The 15,797-nt window shown below is 50.7% G+C and overlaps 1 long non-coding RNA gene across 1 annotated transcript in view; it reads left to right on the top strand.

The window, feature by feature from the left end:
* LOC138367586 (uncharacterized) overlaps positions 1–13,242 on the top strand; it is a 129,732-nt gene extending 116,490 nt beyond the window's left edge. The window contains exon 4 of the long non-coding RNA XR_011229375.1: positions 12,727–13,242. This is a non-coding gene — a long non-coding RNA (uncharacterized lncRNA). The remainder of the gene's footprint in view (positions 1–12,726) is intronic.
* Positions 13,243–15,797: the final 2,555 nt, after the last annotated feature.

Genomic DNA, 15,797 nt, shown 5'->3' on the forward strand with positions numbered 1-15,797 from the left:
TATGTGATTTGATGTTGGTATCATATCCATGAAAAATTCATTTGGGTTATCAATCTTTAGTGCATTTAATGGCTCACTGAAAACAGAGTCGTACTGCTTCCTCAGTAACTCGCTCATTTCTTTGTTGTCATCTGTGAAAGTTCCATCTCCCTTTCGCAGGGGCCCGATACTAGATGTGGTTTTTGATCTTGATTTTGCATAGGAGAAAAAATATTTCGGATTTCTCTCTATTTCACTGATGGCCTTTTGCTCTCTTTGCCTCTCCTGGGTTTTGTATGATTCTTGTAGCTTGAGTTCAATTGTTTCTATTTCTCTACCTAACCTTCTTCGCCGTTCTTGAGATAGGGTGCGACTCTCAAGTTGTTCCGCGATTCGTTTTCTTCGCCTATATAAGGAACGACGTTCCCGTTCCAATCTGCATCTCTTTCTCTTTTTTCTTAGGGGTATGCGGTTTGAACATATTTCTAGTGCTACTGAGCTTATTTTTTCCAGGCACTGGTTCAGGTTTGCATTTCCTAGCTGTTCTTCCCAGTTTATTTCTGTGAAGTCCTGGTTTATTTGCTCCCAGTTTATCCGTTTATTATTGAAGTTGAATTTGCTGAAATCTCCTCCACCGGGAATCTGGACTGGTTTTGGAGGTCCATTCCCCATGGTTGTCAGTACCTCAATTAAGTTGTGATCTGAGTAACAGGTATTTGTAATCATTATGTTCCCGATCAACTCATCATTATTAGTGAAAATGAGGTCCAGCGTGTTCTCCTTCCTAGTTGGTTCTACTATTTGCTGGTTTAAGGCAAACCTATCGCACATCCGTAGCAGGTCATCCGTGCCTGCTCATTTAGGCTACTTCCTGGTATTCTTTCTGATATTACTGTATTAGCCAGGTGCTTCCATTTCAGGTGCCGTAGGTTGAAGTCCCCAAGCAGGATGATGTTCGGAGCTGGATTTGTGAGGTTTTCCAAGCAGTGCTCTATTTTCATTAGTTGGTCTTTATGTGTTATGATGTGACTGCGTTTTGTACGTGGTTTCCGTTTTTATATTTTAATTTTTTTCCGTAGCGCAGGAGCTAGAACTTTATTAAATACCATATAATTTTCTGTAGCCCATAGAAAGACCTGATTTACGTCTGATTGGAGGTTTGCCATTTCCTCTATGTTGTCTTCTCTCATGAAGATCCTAGTGTCATCTGCAAAGGATGATACAGTGCTATAGATTGTGTCCTTATCTATATCCGATATGAGGATGAGAAAAAGTACTGGAGCAAGCACAGTACCCTGGGGGACTGAGCTCTTCACGGTTGATGGGCTGGATTTTATTTTGTTGACTATTACACATTGGGTTCTGTTAGTCAGGAAATTGTAGCTCCATCTGCCTATTTTTCCGGTAATTACTTTTGAACGCATTTTATGTGCAATAACACCATGGTCACATTTGTCGAAGGCTTCTGCGAAATCTGTGTAAATTACATCAACGTTTTGTTTGTCTTCCATGGCATCTAATGCCATGTCATAGTGGTCCAGCAACTGTGACAGGCAAGAGCGCCCTGTTCTGAAACCATGTTGTCCGGGGTTATGGAGATGCTGTGATTCCATGTATTTTGTGATCTTACTTCTTAGCTCTCAAAGATTTTTATGGTGTGTGATGTTAGTGCTATCGGTCTGTAATTTTTTGCCTTTGCCTTATTTCCTCCTTTATGGAGCGATGCTATCTCTGCTGTTTTGATTATGTTAAGGATAACGCCAGTATCTAGGCTTTGTCTCCAAATAATGTGATCGAAAATCACATTCTAGGGGATCACATTCAGATAAGGAGCGTAGATCCTAATAACCATCTCAAGGTAATGTATGTTAAAGTTGTTGATAAATTCATGACTATAAATTTTATGTCAGGATTGAAAAGAGCCAGAGGGCTTGAAGCTTTGTTAACCTTAGAAAGGTAGAATTTGCATCATTTGAATAGAAGTGTTTAGTGTGAATTTGGAAGATCAGGGAAGCAAAGGTCACATCCATGGCCGGTGAGGCAATACTTGGCGTGTGTGTGTGTGTGTGTGTGTGTGTGTGTGTGGAGGGCCTCGGGTAAGGTCGGAGGCTGCTGGTTGTGTCAGGGGTGAGCGCTGCCTTGGGGCCAGGGATTAGGGCGAGATAAGAGGGCTGGTAGCTGGCAGTGTGTTTCTGGTGTATACCTGGAGAGGGTTCTGGGGGTTCTCCTACTCAGGGCCAGAGGGCCGTAGAGTTCCCCAGGGCCAGAGGGCCGTAGAGCTCCCCCAGGGCCAGAGGGCCGTAGAGCTCCCCCAGGGCCAGAGGGCCGTAGAGCTCCCCCAGGGCCAGAGGGCCGTAGAGCTCCCCCAGGGCCAGAGGGCCGTAGAGCTCCCCCAGGGCCAGAGGGCCGTAGAGCTCCCCAGGGCCAGAGGGCCGTAGAGCTCCCCCAGGGCCAGAGGGCCGTAGGGCTCCCCCAGGGCCAGAGGGCCGTAGAGCTCCCCAGGGCCAGAGGGCCGTAGAGCTCCCCCAGGGCCAGAGGGCCGTAGAGCTCCCCCAGGGCCAGAGGGCCGTAGAGCTCCCCCAGGGCCAGAGGGCCGTAGAGCTCCCCCAGGGCCAGAGGGCCGTAGAGCTCCCCCAGGGCCAGAGGGCCGTAGAGCTCCCCCAGGGCCAGAGGGCCGTAGAGCTCCCCCAGGGCCAGAGGGCCGTAGAGCTCCCCCAGGGCCAGAGGGCCGAAGAGCTCCCCCAGGGCCAGAGGGGCCGTAGAACTCCCCCAGGGCCAGAGGGGCCGTAGAGCTCCCCCAGGGCTGTAGACCTCCCCCAGGGCCAAAGGGCCGTAGAGCTCCCCCAGGGCCAGAGGGGCCGTAGAGCTCCCCCAGGGCCAGAGGGCCGTAGAGCTCCCCCAGGGCCGTAGACCTCCCCCAGGGCCAGAGGGCCGTAGAGCTCCCCAAGGGCCAGAGGGGCCGTAGAGCTCCCCCAGGGCCAGAGGGCCGTAGAGCTCCCCCAGGGCCAGAGGGCCGTAGAGCTCCCCCAGGGCCAGAGGACCGTAGAGCTCCCCCAGGGCCGTAGACTTCCCCCAGGGCCAAATTGCCGTAGAGCTCCCCCAGGGCCAAAGGGCCGTAGTGCTCGCCCCAGGGCCAAAGGGTCGTAGAGCTCGCCCCAGAGTCAAAGGGTCGTAGAGCTTCCCCAGGGCCAAAGGGTCGTAGAGCTCCCCCAGGGCCAAAGGGTCGTAGAGCTCCCCCAGGCTGTAATTTGATATATTTCTCAGTTTTGTGTCTCTTACTAACTCTGTATTTTACCAACTTTTACGTTTGTTGTACTCCATTCTCGTTTACATATATTTTTTTATTTTTTATTATATCTTTACTAATCTCAATATGTGTTTTATCCTGCACAGGGTTCAGTTTAATGCAGGATAGGGAGTCCGTAGGCGGGGATTACACCGGAGCAGTTTACATAGGGCAAACACCGGCTGATTGAGGGCTCCTGGGGGGGGGGGGGTAGAGAGTTCGTGTTATGGGGGGGAGTCGTCTCCATCAAGGAGCCTCTTATGGGGTTGAATGAAGAGTTGCTTGTTAGTCAACCGTCTAATGGAGTCTCCTCGTGTCCCTGTGCCCAACCATTTGCCCCCAGAAGCAGCCTACAGGTCCTTCCCTCGCGTCATGTGTTCCTACTTGCTCACTAGACAAGACCAAGGCACCAAATGAATTCATAAACAACTCTGAAATGCAAGGGAAAATAAGTTCCAGCAAACAAAAGCTCCGTATAATACCCACTGCAAAAGAGATCCCAGACCCCATTACCCTTGACAACCGTCCTATCCAATATGCGGAGGTAGGCAGAATACTGGGGCTCAGGATCAATAGAACAGGGATAAAAATTCACGTCAAAGACTGAATAAACAAAGCATAAACAGCTTTAAGAGAACTGAGGAGATTCCGAAGTCTTAGCACGACAGCTGCTGCTAATATAAGGCTTTAATCCGGCAGCATCTAGAATACCCTTCAGTGCCGTGAAAGTGGAAGATCAGAGACAACTTCTTTATGCGTGATATCCAAACTCGTGTAAATATAACTGATATCAACACGAGCGTGGCAGATTTTGAAAGGGAAATTGACAACATGTCCATGTTCTCAGCACCGGGGCCAGACTCCTGGAATTCAATTTTTATAAAGAAATGCAAGGTGCCAAGACAATCATTATAGTGTGAAGGAAGAGCTTGGACACGGGGGAGATACCAGATGCGCTTAAAGTAGCATAGCTCCTCTACACAAGGGAGGGAGCAAAGCATTAGCAAAGAGTTATAGACCAGTTGCACTAACGTCCCACATAATAAAAGTATTTGAGAGAGTGATTAGGAGTCAGGTCACCAGTTTCACGGAGACCAATGACCTTCACAACCCAGGCCAACATGGATTTAGAGCGGGAAGATCGTGCCTCTCACAGCTGGTTGATACCTGGTTACCTGGTTGATGGGGTTCTGGAAGTTCTTCTACTCCCCAAGCCCGGCCCGAGGCCAGGCTCGACTTGTGAGAGTTTGGTCCACCAGGCTGTTGCTTGGAGCGGCCCGCAGGGCCACGTACCCACCACAGCCCGGCTGATCCGGAACTTCTCTTAGAAAACCGTCCAGTTTTCTCTTGAAGATGTCCACGGTTGTTCCGGCAATATTTCTTATGCTCGCTGGGAGGACGTTGAACAACCGCGGACCCCTGATGTTTATACAGTGCTCTCTGATTGTGCCTATGGCACCTCTGCTCTTCACAGGTTCAATCTTGCATTTTCTTCCATATCGTTCACTCCAGAACGTTGTTATTTTACTGTGTAGATTTGGGACCTGACCCTCCAGTATTTTCCAGGTGTATATTATTTGGTATCTCTCTCGTCTCCTTTCTAGAGAGTACATTTGGAGAGCTTTGAGACGATCCCAATAATTTAGGTGTTTTATCTCGTCTATGCGTGCCGTATATGTTCTCTGTATTCCCTCTATTTCAGCAATCTCTCCTGCTCTGAAGGGGGAAGTGAGTACTGAGCAGTACTCGAGACGGGACAGCACAAGTGACTTGAAGAGTACAACCATTGTGATGGGATCCCTGGATTTGAAAGTTCTCGTAATCCATCCTATCATTTTTCTGGCTGTCGCAATATTTGCTTGGTTATGCTCCCTAAACGTTAGATCGTCGGACATCATTATTCCCAAATCCTTGACATGCTGTTTTCCTACTATGGGAAGATTCGATTGTGTTTTGTACCCTGTATTATGTTTCAGATCCTCATTTTTGCCGTACCTGAGTACCTGAAATTTATCACTGTTAAACATCATGTTATTTTCTGCTGCCCAATCAAAAACTTTGTTGACATCTGCTTGTAGTTTTTCAATGTCTTCAGCAGAGGTAATTTTCATGCTGATTTTTGTGTCATCTGCAAAGGACGACACGAAGCTGTGGCGTGTATTTTTGTCTATATCAGATATGAGAATAAGGAACAGTAGCGGTGCAAGGACTGTACCTTGAGGTACAGAGCTTTTAACATCGCTTGGACTCGATTTTATCTGATTGACTGTTACTCTTTGTGTTCTGTTCGACAGGAAATTGAGTATCCAGCGTCCTACTTTTCCAGTTATTCCCATTGACCTCATTTTGTGAGCTATCACCCCATGGTCACATTTGTCGAACGCCTTTGCAAAGTCTGTGTATACAACATCTGCATTTTGCTTTTCTTCTAGGGCTTCTGTGATTTTGTCATAGTGGTTGAGTAACTGTGACAGACAGGATCTTCCCGCTCTAAATCCATGTTGTCCTGGATTGTGCAATTCATTGTTTTCCATAAAACTAGAAATTTGATTCCTAATCACTCTTTCAAACCTCTTTCACTCTTTCAAACCGCAGCTACTTGACCATTACGACAAAGTCACTGAGGCATTAGAAGAAAAACAGAATGCAGTTGTGGTATACACAGACTTCGCAAAGGCATTCGATAAATGTGACCATGGAGTGATAGGACACAAAATGAGGTCAATGGGAATAAGTGGTAAAGTAAGGATAATCAATTTTTTATCGAACAGAACATAAGAGTGTAACAGTCAATCAAATAAAATCTAATCCAAGCGCAGTTAAAAGCTCTGTACCTCAAGGTGCAGTCCTACCATGAATGAGGCAAAGCACTAAGGCTTTGCCTCATTCTCATTTCAGATATAGACTTAAACACAAGTCACAGCTTCGTGTCATCCTTTGCAGCTGAGCTGGGTGCGGGCTACCCAGCTACCTGGGTACCCACCCTTGGGACGGTACCCAGCTATGACAGCTATTACCTTGGGGCGGTAATCCTATCATGCCTTCGGATTATACAAGAAATAAATAATATAAAAAAATGTTGTCACATTTGCAAATCAAAATAACAACTCTATTAATATTGGATCTATATTTATAATTAAAGGTTCGTACACAGAGAATGATAAAGAAATTAGTGAAATCCTAAAAGGCCAGTATGAGGCAATGTTTAGCACCCCATTCAAGAACATAACAGTTCTTAAAAGTTTAAAAGATCAGAACAATTTTATGAATGACATCCAAACCCCAGACAGTATAAGGGATATTAACAGGAATACAGAAGACTTTGAACAACATCCTCCATGCACTGCCCCCCCCACCCCGGGTCCGTGGCCAGGATACAGCAAGCATGCACACATCTACTTAGGAACCTCAATCTCAATTGTCAATCTTTGGCGGCTTTGTTTACATTTATTAAACAGTTTGCCAGCATCGACACCTCCCAATCACATGTTATCATTGTTATCAACAGCCTCCTGTTGCTGTGGAGCTCATACGCGGTTAAATATATGTAAACATATCGGGGCTGCGTCAGGGGTGGAGGCTGCGTCCGGGGTGGAGGCTGCGTCAGGGTGGAGGCTGCGTCAGGGGTGAAGACTGCGTCAGGGGTGGAGGCTGCGTCAGGGGTGGAGGCTGGGTCAGGGGTGGAGGCTGCGTCAGGGGTGGAGGCTGCGTCAGGGTGGAGGCTGCGTCAGGGGTGGAGGCTGCGTCAGGGGTGGAGGCTGCGTCAGGGTGGAGGCTGCGTCAGGGTGGAGGCTGCGTCAGGGGTGGAGGCTGCGTCAGGGGTGGAGGCTGCGTCAGGGTGGAGGCTGCGTCAGGGGTGGAGGCTGTGTCAGGGGTGGAGGCTGCGTCAGGGGTGGAGGCTGCGTCAGGGGTGAAGACTGCGTCAGGGGTGGAGGCTGCGTCAGGGTGAAGGCTGAGTCAGGGGTGGAGGCTGCGTCAGGGGTGGAGGCTGCGTCAGGGGTGGAGGCTGCGTCAGGGGTGGAGGCTGCGTCAGGGTGAAGACTGCGTCAGGGGTGGAGGCTGCGTCAGGGTGGAGGCTGCGTCAGGGTGGAGGCTGCGTCAGGGTGAAGGCTGCGTCGGGTGGAGGCTGCGTTAGGGTGAAGGCTGCGTCAGGGTGGAGGCTGCGTCAGGGGTGAAGGCTGCGTCAGGGGTGGAGGCTGCGTCAGGGGTGGAGGCTGCGTCATGGGTGGAGGCTGCGTCAGGGGTGGAGGCTGCGTCAGGGGTAGAGGCTGCGTCAGGGGTGGAGGCTGCGTCAGGGGTGGAGGCTGCGTCAGGGTGGAGGCTGCGTCAGGGTGGAGGCTGCATCAGGGTGGAGGCTGCGTCAGGGGTGGAGGCTGCGTCAGGGGTGGAGGCTGCGTCAGGGGTGGAGGCTGCGTCAGGGGTGGAGGCTGCGTCAGGGTGGAGGCTGCGTCAGGGGTGGAGGCTGCGTCAGGGGTGGAGGCTGCGTCAGGGGTGGAGGCTGCGTCAGGGTGGAGGCTGCGTCATTCTAACACCACTCTAAATGTCTGTAACACCGCTCTAATGTAATACCACTATAATAGATACTAAACTAATAATGTAAACACTACTTATCCTGAGTAACACTTCCCCATCGGTTGCACTTGGTAACACTGTTATGAGCTGACATATGATGGTTACACCGGGACTACAAAGTACACTGCCAACAAGGAGATGCTAACACAGGATGAAATACGCTGCCACCATCTGCCTTTGACCATTGAGACTATATCAAGCAACGAGGCAAGAAACATTGCTTGACTTGGAGAGTACTTTCTATGACTGTCATTAATTATGGAAACGGTTGTCAGCCACTATATCCAAAAGGCTAAGAGGATTCAACAATTGACACAAACGGGAAATTTAACATGAGTTTATTGAGACCAAAATTATGTCAATCACCACTTATAAATCCTACTCTAACACTGGCAAAAAGTTAAGAAATTTGGACATGGAACAAAACGTCAGAGATCACACACATTACCTTAAGACCTGTCTCTCCCTGGCTGAGATGTTCTTCACAGACCCGCTCTCGATCCTGGTGTCCCGCACTCTCTTCCTAAATCTCTACAGGACCAATATATATACCCCAAAAGGGGGGAGGGGAGATTTACTGTTGCTACCTAGATCAGAAATGCTAGGGGGGTCGGGCCACACATGCACAAACACTTAAAAAATATTTCAATTAAGCTTGTTTGACATTCACCATACACTCTTCAAGAGAGGAGTTATTAATTACATGTGTGACTGACTTCTGACCTGGCCAAAAGGGGGAGATCCATGGATGTTTACACATAAGAATCTGCAGTCTAATTCCCTTGCAATGTTTGACAGGAGTATCATGAAATATTACATACTTGAAACTATGCTGACTAAGACTAACCCAGGAATTTTTTAATCAACATACAAGATAATCCCGAGGTCATCTGGGCTGACCTCTTGGAGAAGGCTTCCTTGGGTGTGAACTCTAAGGAGGGGGGGGGGGGGGGAGGTCATGGGTGTTACATCATGGGTGGAGGCTGCGTCAGGGGTGGAGGCTGCGTCAGGGTGGAGGCTGCGTCCGGGGTGGAGGCTGCGTCCGAGGTGGAGGCTGCGTCCGGGGTGGAGGCTGCGTCCGGGGTGGAGGCTGCGTCCGGGGTGGAGGCTGCGTCCGGGGTGGAGGCTGCGTCCGGGGTGGAGGCTGCGTCCGGGGTGGAGGCTGCGTCCGGGGTGGAGGCTGCGTCCGGGGTGGAGGCTGCGTCAGGGGTGAAGGCTGCGTCAGGGGTGAAGGCTGCATCAGGGGTGAAGGCTGCGTCAGGGTGGAGGCTGCGTCAGGGGTGGAGGCTGCGTCAGGGTGGAGGCTGCGTCAGGGGTGGAGGCTGCGTCAGGGTGAAGGCTGCGTCAGGGGTGGAGGCTGCGTCCGGGGTGAAGGCTGCGTCAGGGGTGGAGGCTGCGTCAGGGGTGGAGGCTGCGTCAGGGGTGGAGGCTGCGTCCGGGGTGGAGGCTGCGTCATGGGTGGAGGCTGCGTCATGGGTGGAGGCTGCGTCATGGGTGGAGGCTGCGTCAGGGTGGAGGCTGCGTCAGGGTGGAGGCTGCGTCAGAGGTGAAGGCTGCGTCAGGGGTGAAGGCTGCGTCAGGGTGGAGGCTGCGTCAGGGTGGAGGCTGCGTCAGGGTGGAGGCTACGTCAGGGTGGAGGCTGCGTCAGGGTGGAGGCTGCGTCAGGGGTGGAGGCTGCGTCTGGATGGAGGCTGCGTCAGGATGGAGGCTGCGTCATGAGTGGAGGCTGCGTCAGGGTGGAGGCTGCGTCAGGGTGGACGCTGCGTCATGGTGAAGACTGCGTCAGGGGTGGAGGCTGCGTCAGGGGTGAAGGCGGCATCAGGGGTGAAGGCTGCGTCAGGGGTGGAGGCTGCGTCAGGGGCTGAGGCTGCGTCAGGGGTGAAGTCTGCGTCAGGGGTGGAGGCTGCGTCCGGGGTGGAGGCTGCGTCCGGGGTGGAGGCTGCGTCCGGGGTGGAGGCTGCGTCCGGGGTGGAGGCTGCGTCAGGGTGGGGGCTGCGTCAGGGTGGAGGCTGCGTCAGGGTGGAGGCTGCGTCAGGGGTGAAGGCTGCGTCAGGGTGGAGGCTGCGTCAGGGTGGAGGCTGCGTCAGGGGTGGAGGCTGCGTCAGGGATGGAGGCTGCGACAGGGGTGGAGGCTGCGTCCGGGGTGGAGGCTGCGTCAGGGTGAAGGCTGCGTCAGGGGTGGAGGCTGCGTCAGGGATGAAGGCTGCGTCAGGGGTGGAGGCTGCGTCAGGGGGTGGAGGCTGCGTCAGGGGTGGAGGCTGCGTCAGGGGTGAAGGCTGCGTCAGGGGTGAAGACTGCGTCAGGGGTGAAGACTGCGTCAGGGGTGAAGACTGCGTCAGGGTGGAGGCTGCGTCAGTGGTGAGGGGCTGCGTCAGTGGTGAGGGGCTGCGTCAGGGGTGGAGGCTGCATCAGGGGGTGGAGGCTGCGTCAGGGGTGGAGGCTGCGTCAGGGGTAGAGGCTGCGTCCGGGGTGGAGGCTGCGTCAGGGGTGAGGGGCTGCGTCAGGGGTGGAGGCTGCGTCAGGGTGGAGGCTGCGTCAGGGGTGAGGGGCTGCGTCAGTGGTGGAGGCTGCGTCAGGGGTGGAGGCTACAACACCCCCCCCCCCCCTCCTGGAACACACAAGTGCTCTAGTGTTTGCCAGGTGTAAATACTGCTCCAGGTAACCTGGCCGGTGTTGACTTAGCCCCGGGTGGCAAGTGACGCAGTTTGGTAATAGTTGACGCAATTTGTTAGTATTTAATGCTGCTTCCTAATTGTTGAGGCAGTGTAGTAACAGTTGAGGCAGTGTAGTAACAGTTGAGGCAGTGTAGTAACAGCGCAGTTTAACAATGGTTTGGTCGTCTGCTAATGATTACTGTGTGTAATAAATGACTTGGTGTTGGCCAGCGTTTTTTACACTGCTGATTGAATGTATGAATTCAATGATTGCATGTACGATTGAATGAATCCAAATGTAAAGGATCTGGGTGTACTCATGTCGGAAGACCTTACCTTTAAAGAACACAATAAAGTAGCCGTCACAACTGTAAGAAAAATGACAGGTTGGATATCAAGAACTTTTCACACTAGAGATGCTATACCGATGATGATACTCTTCAAGACGCTAGTGCTCTCTAGAGTGGAATACTGCTGCACAATGACAGCCCCTTTCAAAGCTGGAGAAATTGCTGACCTGGAGAGCGTGCAGAGATCCTTTACTGCTAGAATCCACTCAGTAAAACATCTAAACTATTGGGACCGACTAAAGAGCCTAAATCTGTATTCTCTTGAGCGCAGGCGGGAAAGATACATAATAATTTACACGTGGAAAATATTAGAGGGGCTGGTCCCAAACCTGCACACAGAAATAACACCACATGAGATCAGGAGACATGGCAGGATGTGCAGAATACCCCCGTTGAAGAGCAGAGGTGCAACAGGTACTCTGAGAGAACTATCAACATCAGAATCCCGAGACTGTTCAACACGCTTCCACTAGACATAAGGGGCATAACTGGCCGACCCCTCACAGTGTTCAAGAGAGAACTATCAACATCAGAGGCCCGAGACTGTTCAACACGCTTCCACTACACATAAGGGGCATAACTGGCCGACTCCTCAGTGTTCAAGAGAGAACTATCAACATCAGAGGCCCGAGACTGTTCAACACGCTTCCACTACACATAAGGGGCATAACTGGCCTACCGCTCACAGTGTTCAAGAGAGAACTATCAACATCAGAGGCCCGAGACTGTTCAACACGCTTCCACTACACATAAGGGACATAACTGGCCGACCCCTCACAGTGTTCAAGAGAGAACTATCAACATCAGAGGCCTGAGACTGTTCAACACGCTTCCACTACACATAAGGGACATAACTGGTCGACCCCTCACAGTGTTCAAGAGAGAACTATCAACATCAGAGGCCCGAGACTGTTCAACACGCTTCCACTACACATAAGGGACATAACTGGCCGACCCCTCACAGTGTTCAAGAGAGAACTATCAACATCAGAGGCCCGAGACTGTTCAACACGCTTCCACTACACATAAGGGACATAACTGGCCGACCCCTCACAGTGTTCAAGAGAGAACTATCAACATCAGAGGCCCGAGACTGTTCAACACGCTTCCACTACACATAAGGGACATAACTGGCCGACCCCTCACAGTGTTCAAGAGAGAACTGGATAAACACCTCCAAAGGTTACGTGATCAACCAGACTGTGACTCATACGTCAGGCTGTGAGCAGCCACGTCCAACAGCCTGGTTGACCAGTCCAGCAACAAGGAGGCCTGGTCGACGACCGGGCCGCGGGGACGCTAAGCCCCGGAAACACCTCAAGGTAGTATTATCGGGCCAAGAATTGTGTCCAGCGCTTGACAGCTGGGTGGACAAGACTTCGGATTCGTAGTCCTGAGGTTCCGGGTTCGATTCCCGGTGGAAACGGAGACAAATGGGCAAAATGTTTCTTTCACCCTGATGCCCCCTTTACCTAGTAGTAAATAGGTACCTGTTAGTTAGACAACTGCATCAGGCTGCTTCCTGGCGGTGTGTAGCAAAAAGGAGGCCTAGTAGAGGACCGGGCCGCGGGGACGCTAAGCCCCGAAATCATCTCAAGATAACCATTAATTATAGCTTTGAAAACACTGGAGGCTAATTATTGTCCCAACAGATCCACACACCTGGATCTGTTGGGACAATAATTGTCGTGCCTGGCCTCAGGCCGAGCTAGGGCAGTATATCTCACGAAACCCTCTTCAGGTATGCTCAGGTATACTCGCAGGGGAGTAGTAACGTAGATGATCGTTATATGTAGTTTTGATAATGCTTCTGACGCTACTGAAGTAATTAGAAACCTGTAAGTGCATACAAGCTCTTAATATGACTTTTTTCTTCTCTCCACAGGTGTGTAGCGAGGCCTTGTGTCGGGTGTGTGACCCAGGTGACGGACCGGGCGCCAGGTGTGTAGCGAGGTCTTGTGTCGGGTGTGTGACCCAGGTGACGGAACGGGCGCCAGGTGTGTAGTGAGGTCTTGTGTCGGGTGTGTGACACAGGTGACGGAACGGGCGCCAGATGTGTAGCCTTTTAGAGGAGTATCTGATGTGTGAACCTAGTTTTATTATTATTATTATTTTCTACCACAGACGTGGCCAGACATTTACAGTGCTAACGAGCATATTTCTTCTGTCCTCCATGGACAGGGTGAGAGATCTGTTAAACATATAGTTGACGGATTTATTGAACAATCAACCACAGAAGGTGATTGTAGGGCTTTGAAATTGCTGATCTAACCTACATACAAAAATACACAGATCTACGTCTGTCTCCATAAACAGTGTTGAGGTGTGTTGTTTTTCCTCACAATGGCATTAATGTGTATTTACAAAGGTGAAAAGCAATTGTGACCATGAACCTAGTGAGGGAGCGTGGACCTGTGGCTGCCTTACAGCCCCCTTCCCCCCCCCCCCCATTACGTAAGTCTATTCTCGCCCCATCACTTCCTTGTTGACATTTAATTACATCAGTTAACTCTTATCTCTGTACGATGATCCGTTCATGACACTTAAGATTGCCTCCCCGACAGGGAGAGATATAAATTAAGCCTCGCGACCTAAGAGTCGTTGTCTGCAACTTGTACTCGCCTGGTCGTGCTTGCGGGGGTTGAGCTTCGGCTCTCTGGTCCCGCCTCTCGACGTCAGTCAACTGGTGTACAGATTCCTGAGTTTATTGAGGTCTATCAGATCTACATTTGAAAACTGTGTCAAGCTACATTGATAACTTGGTCCAAAAGGCTGTTGCGGGGCCGCTCCAAGCAACAGTCTGTTTGGACCAAGTTATTACAAGTCGAGCCTGGTCTCGGGCCGGGCTTTGGGGGGTAAGAACCCCCGAGATCCTATTAAGGTATGCTTCAGGTATGCTCCAGGAATGCTCCAGGTATACTCCAGGTAATGGGGTTGAGTGAGGTGGAAGTAACCTAAGTGGACATTAATGTACAATGGGCTAAGGGAGCAAAATGTTAATACGCTGGGATAAGAGTAAAGGGGTATTGGGTTGTGTGGAAGTAAATTGGTGTTATTTTTGGGCGTCAATTAACAATGAATGGGAGGGGTGTGCCCCCCCCCCCCCCGCCGCCGTAATGACCTAAGGCTACCGTCTGGAGCCAAGTGGGCGTCGTTCCTAAGTCCTTATGGAGTATAAGTTAATTTCCTGAGAATAATCTTTCCCAAACCGGTTTGTCGCAAAAACCCAATACCCCCCCTCCCCCCATCAAATACCCGGTCAAATAGGGTAGCGCCATACCCACGGCGGCCACTCTTGCTCACGGTGGAGCCTCCATAGAGGTTAGAGACATCAAGCACCAGCTACACCAGCCACCAGATACAAGAGTTTTCTCCTATCACAATCGCAGTGGCTACATCATGATTCAAGAAACAGTTTGCGTGCGCCACCAACTAGGCGGCCTAGTCAGAGACCTTGCCGTGGGGGGGGGGTGATGGGGGGAATTGTCCCTCTGACTCACAACAAGGTAGCGCACAGGTAGCTCTTAAGAGGACCTTCCTCTAGCATAAGGCGGTGACGGAGCTGGCTTACCATAACGCAACTCGTACATAAGGCAAATAAACTCTTATATACAACCCCGCCCCGCCAGGATTGGTCCGTTGCCAGGTCACTCGAGCACAATGTTGTAACTCTTTCTTTCCATAATGAGAAATAATGAATGGAACTGTTATCGTTGAAAGTTGATATGGAAATAGTTATTTAGTAAATAAACACTCAAATATGAACGCTAAGATAAGCTATTGATTAATAGCTTAAAAATAGCTCTACTATGTGAGGGTGAGTTGAATGTCTAGGTCATCTATGCACGGGGCGGGTTGAATGCCAGGTGTGTGTGTGTGTATGTAAGTTATATGTGTGTGGCCAGTCATTGGAAGGTCTCAGTTGAGTGTGAGGATGATGCAAGCTACGACCCGTGTGACCTGGTACCTTCATGAAAGCTGCCGCCCAACAACCTGTGTACATGGAACTAGTACACCAGGAGACCGCCACGAAAACCCCGCGTCATTAGACCATAAATGTTTGGGTTGGTCTTGGCCACCATAAGCACCCGGGTGGTGGTGGTGGTGGTGGTGGTGCCAGGTGTGCCCGAGGGCGGCGCAGGTGTGGACCAACCAAACCAACCATCACAAGGTAACGAGGAGGCCGGAGGGAGGGGGGTGGGGGTGTCTGAGTCACCAGTCATAGACCGCTTGATTGCTCACTTTCATCTCTTAAGTTCTTTCTTTCATCTAGTTGATGTTCCTTATTTTCTTGGTTTATGCTTCGTTTACCTCGTCTTTTAAAATTTGGTTTGCCATATATTGCAATTTTATATATTTTTTTGTAGCCCATTCTCAAAATAAATGCAATGGGATTACTAGTTTACAAATTGTAGACTAGTTAATGGACATGAGAACATTGGAAGCTTTCGCTTTCCCTGACTGAGGCTCGTCAGGTTATGTTGGTGTGTGGAGCAGTAAGAGCGGCAGTCCTGCTTTATTTGTATATGTTATTGCACCTTAGTTGTATTGCTTTTTGGCTTACTTAAACCTTAATCATTTAGTACTTTTCACTCTCTGTAGATTTCTCAAATGTCTTGTGGGTTTGTGAATGTTTTATTTCTTGATTTCCGAGTTGTTAATGTGTTGGTTATATCTTTACACACACGAGGTCATGGTGGTAACACCATAAGAGGAGAGTGAGGGTGGTGGGCAGTAGAGGCAGCTGCAGGAGGCACACCACCAGCTGCCACCCACAAGCTTGGCCAACAGGTGAAGAAGGGTCCACGTGGCACCTTGTGGGAAATGTAGTGTAACTTTTCGAACCAGACAGGCACGGTATTACATGTCAACACAGGCGGCTGCCCTCTGCTGGCCTACAGGTGGTTCCTGGCCCTGCAGGTGGCTCCTGGGATGAAGGCCCCCCACGGCCCCGTC

The sequence above is a fragment of the Procambarus clarkii genome, chromosome 22, assembly GCF_040958095.1.
Source record: "Procambarus clarkii isolate CNS0578487 chromosome 22, FALCON_Pclarkii_2.0, whole genome shotgun sequence".
NCBI lineage: Eukaryota > Metazoa > Arthropoda > Malacostraca > Decapoda > Cambaridae > Procambarus > Procambarus clarkii.